This window comes from Mesocricetus auratus, unplaced genomic scaffold, assembly GCF_017639785.1.
Source record: "Mesocricetus auratus isolate SY011 unplaced genomic scaffold, BCM_Maur_2.0 Super-Scaffold_100009, whole genome shotgun sequence".
In the NCBI taxonomy this organism is placed as follows: Eukaryota; Metazoa; Chordata; class Mammalia; order Rodentia; family Cricetidae; genus Mesocricetus; species Mesocricetus auratus.
The window spans coordinates 41179450-41189881 of record NW_024429193.1 but is presented as its reverse complement, the minus strand read 5'-3'; the positions used below and the strand labels follow the sequence as shown (position 1 = coordinate 41189881).

At 43.0% G+C, this 10432-nt stretch overlaps 1 pseudogene; it reads right to left on the bottom strand.

Moving 5' to 3' along the window:
- Nucleotides 1-4882: 4882 nt before the first annotated feature.
- LOC121142541 lies at nucleotides 4883-5036 on the bottom strand (annotated as a pseudogene).
- Between the last annotated feature and the right edge of the window lie 5396 nt (nucleotides 5037-10432).

Sequence of the window (10432 nt, the reverse complement as noted above, 5' to 3'; positions counted from 1 at the left end):
ACCACCACCAGCTTATGAGGAACAGCCCACTGAGGAGGAACAACAGAGATTTCCACGCTCTCTCTGGGTACACTGCCTGCCCCCCAGAACCTCCAAGTGTTCACTAATTTGGAAGCTCTCCAAACCACCAGTTTGTTTCATTAAGAGGTCCTATTTTCTAGGAATAGTTGATAAATCACAAGTCATTGGTGATTCCGTTAAATCTCCAACCCCTCCCTTCTCCTCAGATGCATGGACAGCTTGGTTTCCCTAGCAACCATCCACCATCCTGAAATCATCTGGGTGACCCCAGAAACATAAACTCAGATGTAGTCTAAAGCCTTTTATAGATTACAGATGTTCCTATCACCATTATCAGTAAGGAGATTTTAAGAGTTTTGAACATTCTGGGTCAGGAAGTAGGAACAAAGATCAAATATGTTTGTTTTGTTGCTGGAAATAGAAAAGAAAGCCTAGGAATTGTTAGCAGAAGTCTTGTAATCATGCATTTTTCTAAAGTACCGAGTGAACTTACCTCCCACAAAAGCATTCGTTAAGAAGGAGACTTTCAAGCACAAATTTTGCAAACTCTGCATTGTCAGTTAGCATTTATTATAACAGATATAAATCAGGAACAGCCAGCTAGAGAGGAATCAGGAAGGGGTGGAGAAGCAAGGAGCTTCCATACTCTCGCTAGTGTGGCCCTGTCAGCCCGGGGGCCAGAGAGCATCACTGAATTTTAGACGGTATTTAAATATGGATTGTCTTAATTTAGGTTCCCCTGAAACAAAGATTCAAGTACAAGTAATTTATTTGGGAATTACAGGAAACACCATCTGGAGAGTGGGGGACAATGAGCACAGGAAGGAAGAAAAGACAATTGATAGAGGATGTATCTGCAAGCTTAGCAACCACTGTGACCAACTGGAACATATTTCCCATGGAGACACTACACGATGATGTAAAACCACTACCTTAAGCTCCACCCACATCCTTTTCCCCCAAATAGGAGATTTACCTGCCAGATCGCATCACCCATTGGTTGAGAGCTGTTCCCCTGGGATATTATCCTGGCACTTCTGTTTGTTGCATGCGTATAAGATTCAAGAAAGAAAAATAATCCCCGGCGTAGAGAGATACACTGCAAGCCAGAAGGGACAGTGCATGGGACCAAAGATAACAGAGAGGTGTGAGAAAACAGCTGGGTTTATTGAGTGCCTCACATTGCATAGACGAGACTCCTGATTCAAACCCCAGCACCAGAAAAAAAAATGATAGGCATCTCTGGATTATTCAGATAAAATGCTGTTTCTCAGGATTGGGGAGATACCTCAGTTGGTAAAGTGTTGCTACTCAAGCCACCACCATCTCTAAATTCAGTTTCCAGCACCCATGTAAGTAACGAGGTATGGTAGCACAATTGTAATCTCAGTGCAAGGAAGCCAGGGACAGGATCACTGGGGCTTTCTGACCAGTCAGCCACACCTAATCCACGAGCCCAGGTCCTGGTGAGAGATTCTGTATCAAAAACGAACAAAACAAGGTAGACAGGAGGAGGGACACCCAGGTTGTCACTGATATCCACAAGCGTCTGGGTACACACACACTAGCATACCTCTGTGTGTGTGTGTGTGTGTGTGTGTGAGAGAGAGAGAGAGAGAGAGAGAGAGAGAGAGAGAGTAGTTTCTCTGCTGCCTTTCCTCGAGAAATTCCTCTAAATTTTTCTAGCTTCTGTCTCCAAACGCTCTCAGCTCATTCTCACTTGAACATACTAACTTAGATTCCTGTACCACATCACAGCAAAGCTATCAAAGCTATCCTAGAGGCTGTCACCAGGGGCCCTGCTAATCTCCCTAACTCTCACTCTTCATTTCACTTTACTTACTAGCGACGCTGAACCCCGTTTGTTCCCCCCTTTCCAATCACTCTCTTCCTTCCCTTCCCTTATTAATCTACTGGCTCTTTTTTTGTCTAGCGGACTCCTACTTTGACTGACTCCGGCCTTATTTCCTCAGTTTTCTAAACCTGGAGCACTGGGAGCTCAGCCATGCATGCTTCTGCCTCAGCCACTCCTTTTATGACCTCATCTAGTTAGTCCTGTGCCTTTTGACAGTGATCTGTATGCAGTCTTGCAAAAGTTATTCTCCAGGCCCAAAACTTGTGAAGCTAAAAATAAAAAGCTTAATCCCTGTACAAGCATCACTTCATTTGATTGACATTGGGCCTTTCCAGGGCCTTAGGCCTTAGACCTTGGATTTATCCTTGACACCCTCCTTTGTATCACATGACACACAGAGTCTGCAGCATACCCTGCCACCTGTAGCTTGACTATGTATTCAGAGCTAGGAATGGTAGCTCACACCTATAATCCCAGCCCTTGGGAAGCAGAGTTCAAGGTCAACCTTAGCTACTTGGTAAGTGTCTTAGTTACTTTTCTATTGCTTCGATAAGATACCATTACCAAGGCAACTTAGAGAAGAAAGAGTTTAACTGGGGCTTATGGTTTCAGAGGGTAGATTCCATGAACTTGAGAAACAGTCATGAGATAGACAGACAGACAGAGAGACAGACAGACACATCATGTAGTTGAGAGGGAAAAGTGCTGTGGGTGATTGGGGAGGAAGTAATGAAGGAAGAAAGAGGTGATCAAAACATTATATGGACTAATGAAGTTCCCAATAAAATTAACAATAGATTAAAATAGTATTCTTTATTTGGAAATGATATCCATTTTTCTGGACCAACTTTCACAACTGCTATAAAACTCAGCTGAGGAGAATTAGAGGCAACCTGATAACCACATCAGCTCCACTGTCTTCTCCATTTCTCTTTCCTGCTTCTCAGTCCTTCAACGGGGCCCTGGGTCTGAGGACAGTTAGCACTCAGGACATGTCAGCCCCTGCATTCAAGTCCTTGCGTTCTTATCTGTATGACTGCCCTACATTGTCTCCTGGAAACTCTGTTTGCCTCCTCTGTCCAATGGGAACAAACAGAAGAATTGTCAGGCCCAGGACTGAGAGAGCGTTCCAGGTACAGGCTGCAGGCAGGAAGTGCCAGTTGCTGTTCTCAATCACTAGGCCTCTAAACTCTTGTGTATCAGGAAGGACTTACAAGCAGTGTGGAAGGGTATTGTAGAGTGAGGCTGATTAACATCAGGGCCTCTGCAAACCTTCCTGAAGGTTCTAAAATCTAGAACTGTAGTACTGACCTAAACATATGGCAGGCCTTGAAGTTGTAGAGCATTTAACTTTTTCCCCATAGCTTCTGAAGGACGAAAGAAACACACACACACACACACACACACACACACACACACACACACACACACACACACGATCAGGCAGTCATCTACTGTGCAATGAATTCAGAGACGTCAGAATGGTTTCTACGAAACACAGTAAGTTTTATGGCAGAAAAGTGATACACTATTCTCGATGGCAAACAGGACAAATGGACACTTACAAAAATATCTATACCTGTCAAACTCTATTTTTCAAAAAAGGGCAATATCTTTGGCTTTTAGCACACTAAACATTGTTATAGGCCATGCACATAAAAGTGTTCTAACTCACTGACAACCAAACAGACACAAACTCTAGTTATGGTTTCTAAAAATGGCTCCAGGTGTGTTAAAGATGCTCACATGCACACATATATCAAAATCCTAAAAATGAAACAGGCAAACCAATGGTTTTGTTTCAACACAAGCTATTTTGAAACCTCGCAGGGAGCAAGCAAAACAGCTTCTGATTTCTGAATTCACACTGACCTGCAATTTGTGGGGCCCACACTTCCTCTTCTTCATAGGGATACCCTCCTGGGCTGTACGGACCCCACATATTCTGAGTTACCTTTTCATTCTTCTGGGTGGCACAAGCCTGTTGTACTCAGGTGAGAAGACAGAGGAATTCTGCCCTATCACATGGGCAGAGGTGGTATTCGATTACCTTCTATCAGCTAGATTATGGGGTTAAGGAACTTGATCAACTTACAGTCTGGGAGGGCTCAGACAGTGTAATGCAAGCAAATGGGTGGATGGTGGAGCACTAATGCTTGCATTCAGGAGACAGCACAACTGGACAACGAATGTGCTCTGATCCTAGTTTTTTTGTTTTTTGGGTTTTTTTTAAATCATAACTGTCCAGGGGCTATTGGTAAAGCAGAAGTAGAGAGAGAGAAAAAAAGAGAGTGGGGGGAGGGAGAAAGGGAGGGGAGGAGAGAGAGAGAAAGGGAGAGAGAAAGGGAGAGAGAGAGAGAGAGAGAGGGAGAGAGAGAGAGAGAGAGAGAGAGAGAGAGAGAGAGAGAGAGAGGTTGAAGCAGTGATGTCTTTGGTAATAAAGACGGGCTGGCTATGCTGAAGCTTGTCAGCCTGCATCTGCTATTTATAGCACTACTGTTTACTCTGTGTCAACACAGCCATCTCTGGATTGGAGGCGACTAACAGTTTGGGTTGATTTGGTTTAATTAGATTGGATTAATAAGGCCACTGCACAGTTGTGTAGGAGGACCATTAATTAAATATCTCAACTAGATGTCCCCAAATTTGGATTGAATTTATGCTCTTGTACGCCAACCTCTTTTCCCTCGGATTCCCACCAGAATAAGCCTGTAGCCCGCACAAGCTCACAAAAGCAGCTACTAAGGAGCTGAAGGGAGAGTTCCACATCTGAGCTAAAGGTGTCACTTGCGGGGAAGATGAGGAGGCACGATTCCTGGGTTCAGCAGAAAGCCCTGCTCTGCCACTAGCAATGAGACCCTGGGCAAAGCTTTTCATCAGTTTTCACTTGCCTATCTCTTTGGCAGTGCTAGGCATTGAACCCAGAGTTTCATGCATGCTAGGTAAGTGTTCTACCCACCAGCCATTGTGTGGGTTTCTTCATTTGGTTTTAAATTTTAATCTCAATAGGGGAGAATGTAAATGGAGTACCCCACAGCCACAAATCATGCAGTTGAGTTTATGGGAAATGCAGGGGTCAGCACATGTGAAGTGCGTTGGGTAAGCCTCGCCCTGGGAAAACCACCTTCATTATCATGGTATCTCCCCTGCCAGATAGTATGTGTGTGTTTCTTCACCCTACCAAACTTATCTCACCTCTAAAATCAAGCTGATAGTGATGTCTACCCGGTGGTTTCAGAGTGAAATGATACAATCAGTTGCAAGTGTACCATAATGCCTGCCATAGTCTGAACAACCAATGCTAGACATTATTATTGGAAATACCAATGGATATCAGGCTGGAGGAAACTTTATAGACAGGCTCTGCTGGACACATTTAGACTGGCATGCACAGCTCTGTTTACAGTTTCTTCAGAGATGGAACCCAGGGCACTTGCACATGTTAGGCCAGCATCCTCCCTCTGAGCCACACCCCCAGTCCTACCTGTTGATAATTTGGTCTCAATAATTCTTCATTGTGGGGGGCTATCCTGTGTACCGTGGGGTGGTTAATGGCAGCCCTGACTCCGAGTCATTGTATCTCCTCTTCACAATGGAAACAAAACCTCTTCAGATGTTGAGGAGGATCTCAGAGTGACAAGACCACCCCATTTTGAAAATCTCTATAGAAAACAATTGGTTACTGCTTTGGAAACACATCATCTTTGTCATGTGAATCTCCCTATTTGCCTACTTAGCTATTTCCTCTGTGTAGCTAAATGATAAATTACACAACAAAAAGTCTTAAAATTACTTCTTTTCTTATTAATACTACTATGAAGAAAAAACAGTATCATGCTTATTTCCATGTTCTCAGTGCCAGGCACATTATGGAGAAATGGACAGATAGGTATACCTTGAAGCATTTTTCAGATGGATGGACAGACAGATGGATGAATGGTGTCATATTAGATTCTGCTGTCAACTTGACACAGCCCTAAAAGTCATCTAGGAAGTGGAACCCTCAACTAAAGAATTGAGCAGGTCACATTGGCTTGTGTCTGTGAGGTATTTTCTTAACTGCTAATTGATATAGGATGGTCTAGCCCACTTCTGGCAATGCCGTCTCTAGGCAGGTGGGCCTGACCTGTGTAAGAAAAATAGCTGAGCAAACCAGAGGGAGCAATGCTAGCAAGAAGCATTCCTCCGTGATCTCCACTTCACTTCAGGTTCCTGCCTTGGGTTCCTCCCTTGGCTTACCTCAGTGATGGAAGTGTAATGTGAATAAACCTTTCCTCCTCAAGTTGCTTTTTAGTCATGGTGTTTATCAAAGCAACAAAAAGATAATGAGGACAGAGGGATACATATTTGAACTTTTTCAGGTGTGTATGCGTGCGTGCGTGCGTGTGTGCGTGTGTGTGTGTGTATGTGTGTGTGTGTGTGTGTGTGTGTAGATGAATACTCCTTTGAGTATTTTCATTTGGCTAAACCATTGTGATCACCATGTGAGGTTTACTCTCACTCGTGGACCGCAGTCTGCTTACGAAGGAGCTAAGTCTGTGCACACCCACTCACAGACACAAAGAAACATGTCAAACTGGCCCGGCACAGTGGAACGTGGAGAGGAGAGCAAGGCAGGAGCCCCCATCCACAGACCTTCAGGGTAAGGAGCCAGAGGCTACACGCAGATTGTCTCCAGGAAACTGAGTCAAGGTTCTAGCTGGGGTCAGAACAAGAAAGGAACAGGGACTGGGAACAGAAAGTGGCCCAGAAAACTCCCACAATCAGGCAGAAAGGCATTTATTTGGGTGTTCCAGACAATGTGTGATATGATCAAGATGGGATGAGACACATCTGAATTAACCCCACCAATTTAGCATCTGTTACAGTTTAGTCAATATTGTCCAGGATAGAGATAAACAGGGAAAATACAACTTCTCCTTAGACTCTTCTATTATTTTTAATGGCCCATTAATTGAAAGTATTTAATTATGTAAAGAGCAACATAAACACAGAACAAAATAACCCATGATTTGTGTCATTCAGCAAACAATTATCAAGTGAACATCACTTCAGCTATTTCCATATGAATCAAAGAATGATGCAACTGTGCCAGCCGATTGCATGCTGTTTCCGAGGCACACAAGCGAGGGTTCTTAAATCCCTGGTTATTTGCTACTGAGGTATAAATTGGTAAACAAACACGGGTCTCCTGAGTCATATAATGTACACTCACTGTTTCCTTCATACCTAAAGCACAACTTATACTCACTCATTTTATTCAATTAGGACTTACTTCCTTTTAGTTTTATGCCCATTATTATGAAAAGTTTTGTGGAAACTGTGATGATATTGAAACATATGAGCTTCATATGAGGAGTTTCTTCTGGGGGTCAGGTATTAGGAAAAGCTGCATATACTTTCCCTAAGAAGCTGAGTGTTTGGAAAGGGTAGGAGGGGAGAGGAGAGATCGATGTATACATATCACGTCTCCCTTTTCACTTTTACCTGGAATCCTAGACCAGTCTTGAAACTTAATTCTAGGGGTTCACTTGGGTTCTACTTTTATGCCTGGTCATGACTTTCTACTGTGGTTCTTATTTCTCTGGGACTGATTTATAGGTTACTATTTTAAAAGTCTGTGTTTATTATTATAAGTGACCTCACATACTTTGAAAAAATGAAGCAAGATCTGAATAAAAAATTAAATAAAACAATGATCAAAGCGTTTTATCTAACCCTCTTTTAAAAAGAATGGGACAAAAGAGTCTCAGGCAGATTCTATATGGGGAAGAAGCATTGGGAAGCTCACAGTATTATTCATGCATTTAATTATTTATTTGTGTATTTTAGTTTTGAGAACTTTTTGATTTCGAGAATTCATGATAAAAAAACAGCCTTCAATTAAGGAAGTAACCTAGTAGTAGATCACTTTCAAAATGTGCCTGGAAACCTAGGTTTGGTCACCACCCTGAAAAGGCAACACAAACAAACATTCTTTGGAAGGTTAACATGTAAGACTTTTCACGTTGCAGCTTCCTGGGTACCTGCTCATCTGTGCAGAATTGTATATAAAATCCTATGAGAAAAGACACAGAAAGGAGAGGTAGGGTAGAGTCGAGAGTTAGCTTCACTTTGTATTTATAAACAAGGCTCTGAAGCCCCAGGCCACGTTTTATCATTTCTTTATCAAACCTGGAGACCATCCACTTCCGCCTTCTTGAAGGGATAACTCCAGCAATGGAACTTTATTCTGCAGGAGAAACCTTGGCCGGAATGCAGCCAACTTTCAGTTCATCCTAGTATAACATAACACAAATGTTTTGTTATTCAGCCTAATTCAGCATCAGATTCCAAAATGTAGGTGGAGTCATTGATAAAAAGCATATTGTTACTAAAAATATTAACCCAGGGGTTGGAAAGACGACTCATGGAGTGAGTAGGACTAGAGGCATGACTCAGTGGTGAATAAGCCATGCTGCTCTTCCAGATGACCAGAGTTCTGCTCCAAGCACCCACATCTGGCAGCTCAATAGCTCCTGTAACTGCAGCTTCAGGACATCTAACACCCTCTACTGACTTCTATAGGCCTCGGCATTCATGTGCGCATACCCGTACAGAGACACAGAGACATATGCTTAAATGAAGGAAATTCCATTTAAAGTTAATTCTTTAAGAAAATATTATCCATGATTAAATCTGAATGTCATATGTGAGCTAAATTCCACCTGCTATTCATCCTATGAAAACTATAGAGTATGTTCTATGGACAAGTACAGCAGGTAGGTTCTCAAATATGCCCATGCCCTCAGATATGCCCATGCCCTCAGATATGCCTATGCCCTCAGATATGCCTATTTGAAAAGAATGTCTATTCCGTAAAGTTTGGTTGAAATCAGTTGAATGGGCATGATTTGAGTTTCTACTCTCTTCAAGGTCATTTGTAGGGTGACTTATGTGACTCTCAAAAACTCCTTGAACCTCAGAAGCAGAACATTGAGGGTGACAGCTCAACTGGTCATTTGGCTGATGTCTATCTATAGTAACTAGGGTGAGAGGGACACCAGACTAGCCCCTGGAAAGAAAAGGGGAAAGTAAATAGAATCCAACCTGCAATGAATGTGCTGAAACGGGAAGTGGAGGGGGTGGGATTAACTTCCTAGCTCTTGACTTTGCCCGGCCACAGCCCTGGTTCTCCAGCTTCTCTTTTCCTGGAAGTAGCTATTCAACCTTAAAATTAATACTAAAATCATCATTGCCTGGTCTCTGCTAATCGTCTAGTAGGATCGTCTCCAGGTCACACCTGCATTCAAATGAATTCTGTCTGTAGACTCGATGCCAACTTCCAAGGCTGTAACTTTTCCCTGTCACTTCAGCGATTCTATTCCTAGTATCTCTGCTGTTGTTTTCTTTCTCTTCTTTTTTTTGGGGGGGGGGAGAGTGGGTGCTTTATTTTTAATTAGGGGAGGGGACAAGATGCATAAAGGCCAGAGGAGGGCGCTGGATCCTTTGGGGGACTTGTGAGCCATCCAACATGAGTGCTGGGAACCCAATTTGGGTCCTCTACCAGAGTGGCTTGGTCCTAAGCCACTGAGCCATGTCTCCAGTCTCCCCCCACCCACCCAAAATTCAAGAGTCAGAAATATTCCTCTTTTCTCCCAAGCTCATCCTCCAACGCCATCCACTTTCTGTCCCCTTGCTCTGCTTGTGTAAGACCTTGATGTTGATATTGCTTGTGGCTCACGCTCCCAAATCTCCAGTTTCACCATTTGTAGTGACTTCACTTCAGCTGTCTACTACTCTAAACATTTCTGTCAGGGACATCTCTGAAGACAATGAGATTATGCACCACACCACCACCAACCCCAACACCACCCCCATGGGGTGGGGCAGAGTGTACCCTTCTGAAAAAGAGACTACCCTCAGTGACTCCTGACCATGAGTGGTAGCCTGTTAGGACGACTCCCTAGTGACTTCAAGGTTTAGTCTCTCTTCACAGGGAAGAAAAGACAATGTTAACTTCTGATAGGATACACTGACAATTAACTTCTAACATCTCAGTAATTTCACACAACTGCGATACAGCAAAAAGAGTAGGAAAAAAAACTAGAACATTAGAAACAAATTTCATAGTATCTATGTTATCAAGTTAAATCAAAATTATCACTAGATGACTCTTTCCAATCAGAGCATCAGTTGTGACTGAAGAACATAGTCCATTGCCTGGGAGCTTTATGGGGGTTCTGCACAGCTCAGCCCTGGCTCACACACACAGCGGCTCTTTCTTGTTCTCTGGGCATTTAATCTTATCATCCCAGAACCAGGCCAGTCAGGACACATTCCACAAGCATTCTGTCACCAGACCTCAAGGTTGAAAGTGGGCTTTTGTCTCTTCAGCTAGTCTATCTTGCTGCCCTCAAAAACAAACAGCAAATTAAAACAAAACAAAGGAGGATATGAAATAAATTCTGAGGTTTTCCTGTTAATATTATAGAACTGAAAGGGACCAAAGCAAATTGCGTAGATTTCAAAGATAAAGAAACCCCAGAGCTTCCCCAACTTAACAGTCTTCTCTGG